The following is a 3,372-nucleotide window of genomic DNA, read 5'->3' as shown; positions in this document are numbered from 1 at the left end:
AGGAAGGAAGGGAGGGTGGAAGGGATGAAGGAAGGAAACGGAGGCCGCCGGGGGCGGGAGGCAGGTGTCAGGCGGCGTTGGTGGGGCCGGGATGGAGGGCGGCCGTGCGGCTGCCCAAATGCTGCACAGACTCCGGCTTCTCTCTTTTTTTTTTTTTAGCCCAAACCTCAGGAGCATGTTTTCCCAGAAACGAAAGGACGGTGGACTTGGGTCCGACGGCTTTCAAAGTCCTCTTCTTGCCCTGGCTGGTGTGGCTCAGTGGATAGAGCGTCGGCCCGAGGACTGAAAGGTCCTGAGTTCGATTCCAGTCAAGGGCACAGGCCCGGGTTGGGGACTCGATCCCAGTGGGGGGCGTGCAGGAGGCAGCCGGTCCATGATTCTCTCTCATCATGGATGTTTCTCTCTCTCCCTCTCCCTTCCTCTCTGACATCAATAAAACATATATTTTTTAAAAATTGAAAAAGTCCCTTTCTTCTCATTTGTGCAGAACCACCTGTGGTATCTTTCAAAGATCTTCCCTGTGCACTTATTAAAATGTATTGTTATTTATTTCGGAGATGAAGGGAGAGAGAGAGAGAGAAGCATCGATGATGAGAGAGAATCATGGACCGGCTGCCTCCTGCGCGCCCCCCACTGGGGATGGAGCCCGCACCCTGGGCCTGTGCCCTGACCGGGAATCGAACCCTGACCTCCTGGTTCATGGGTCGACGCTCACCACTGAGCCACGCCGGCCGGGCTTTGCTGTGCCTTTAACATCAATGAGCCATCGATGCTGTGGCCCCTCGCTGTCCGTCTCCCCTCCTGTCCACTTCCTGTCCCGCCTCCTATCTCTTCTGGCATTTTTTTTTCTTAATGGTAATTCTGGGGACCTGCACAAGAAGCTATGTTTATTTATGGGGGCTTCTGAGTTGTCCCGTGTTCCTTAACTCTCTCTCTCTCTCTCTCGCTCTCTCTCTCTCTCTCTCTCTCTGTTTCTCTCTCTCTTTCTCTCTCTCGGCCACACACAGATTTAAAACAATAAAAGCACTTCTCCAAGTAATTGAAACAGGAAAAGTCAGTAGTTTTCCACGTCGCCCGTTTTCCCAGAACAAAAAGGTGGCTCCTCTCTTCCAAACCCCACCTTTGCCCACGTTCCGCGCAGGTTCATGGCGCCCACGCGTTCCCCAAACCACAGCGCCCACCGGAGCCACGAGCGATCGGAGGGAACCTTCGCGAAGTTAGAAACCCGTTTGTGTCGCTTCCCCCCGCCCCCCACCCCCCCACAACTTCCTCCGATGACTAGCCCATGTCTATTCTCTGTGAAATTGATGTCAAAAAAGTATTATATATTTTCCGGGGGAAATAGAAGGCTGCCCTCCGCTCTCCGGTGAGGACATCTATCCCTTTAATCATACTTTTCATTTCAGGGCATTGAAATTTCCGTTACCAAGGACAACACCATAAATAAAAAGTGTTTGCGTGTTGTTGTGTGTGTGTCTTTTTTATTTTTTTTCCTTCTTCTTCTTCTTCTTCACCTGCCTGCTCTGCAACTTGGTGCATTAAGCATGAGCCGGGCCCAGAGTGAGGGGGCCCCGCATGTGAAAAAATTTATAATCATTTATTACGTGCGGCCGGAGCCGGGCGGAGGGGATGGAGGGGGGAGGGAATGAAAGCGTGAAGGCATATACATCCATAAACGGAAGCCGGGCGCTTAAATGAAAAGCAAAGTGAATTTCTGTGTCTTGTCATAAAGTAATGAGAGGCGAGAGGTTTTATTCATGGCAAAGGCAAGATGCATGTACTCTCCGCCCCGCGCCGGCAGTCAGCGCCCCCCTGATGGATGGCCGGCGACTTGCCGGGAAATATCTGCGCTCTACATAATAGTATAGTTAGGGGCAGCGAGGCACGGTCCAGAAGGTTCCATAAAGGTTTATCGCTGGCGGTGTTACCGTAATTTAATCACACGGCGGCTAATGGAGTGCCTGGACGCCGCGGGCGGCTTTTTCATCGGCCATCTGTTAGTCGCTGACAGGGTCCATCATCCCCGCATCAGCCACACACCGCGGTGGGGGGGTGCGGCAGGAACCCCAAAAGTTCCAGAAGGGGTGGGCGGTGGCCGTTCCCACGACCACGGCCCCTGGAATGAGCTACCCGTCGGATGACTGTTGTGATCGATGGAAGGAACACCAGGCCGGCCCCCCGTCGGTCGCCCGCCGGCCCGAGGGGACGGGACGACGTTGTATGTACGTCGCTAGTACAATTAGCATGACCGACACCCAAGTGAGGCCTGGAGCCAGGTCCAGCCAAGACGAGGAGTGATTTCCGAAGAATCCGCAGGTACGCCGTACGTAGCCAGGGGTTTTTTGGTTGGTTTGTTTTACATATATATTTTTTATTGATTTCAGAGAGGAAGGGAGGGAGAGAGAGAGATAGAAACATCCAGGATGAGAGAGAATCATGGATCAGCCGCCTCCTGCACGCCCCACATGGGGGATTGAGCCCGCAACCCGGGCCTGTGCCCTGATGGGGAATTGAACCCTGACCTCCTGCATCCTAGGTCGACGCTCAACCCCTGAGCCGCGCTGGCCGGGCGAGCTTGAGGCTTTCTCTAAATGTTCTGTGATGTATCCAGGACCGTTAGCATAACAGGAAGCTTAAATCCATGCCCTCTTGGTAGAATTTTCTAGAAAACATTTCTAACACTTGAGCACGACGCAGGGCTGCTGTTTTGCCTTCTGTTTATACGTATCCCCCTCTGGATGGACAGGTGGGTGGACAGATGGAGACAGAGGGCCACAGCCAGCAGGCCCGTAAACGGAGCCATGTGAATACAGCGGACGCAAGCACGGTTGGTTAAGACGCGTGAAAAAGAAAGGCGCTGACCCCCGGGAGCGGGGTGACCTGTGCGCCAAGTAGACGGGGGGGCAAATCTGAACCCGACCTTGGACACGTCTCCTGACCTTGCTGAATGAGCCTCAGTGGTTCGACCTGCAAAATGGGAGCAAGGCCTGGTGCCCGCCCTGCTCATCTCTCTGGATTCTCGTAAGGATCCAACAAGACACCGTGTGCAAAGGCCTCTGGGGATGGAGAGCAACGCGGCCCCTCAGTGTGTTGGGCACGGAAGATATTAAGTCAACATAGAACGGCGTGTCCCGGTACCTTTGATGTAACACGCAAGCAGCTTTGCTTACAGCGTGGGCACAACAGCCACGTGAATAAAGACATCTGGCCCGGCCGGCGTGGCTCAGTGGTTGAGCGTCGACCTACGAACCAGGAGGTCAGAGTTCGATTCCCGGTCAGGGCACAGGCCCGGGGTTTGGGCTCGGTCCCCAGTGTGGGGCGTGCAGGAGGAGGCCGATGCATGATTCTCTCTCCTCATGGATGTTTCTCTCT

Source organism: Myotis davidii, unplaced genomic scaffold, assembly GCF_000327345.1.
Source record: "Myotis davidii unplaced genomic scaffold, ASM32734v1 scaffold685, whole genome shotgun sequence".
NCBI lineage: Eukaryota > Metazoa > Chordata > Mammalia > Chiroptera > Vespertilionidae > Myotis > Myotis davidii.
The sequence above is the reverse complement of the archived record's forward strand: the minus strand, read 5'-3'. Positions refer to the sequence as shown.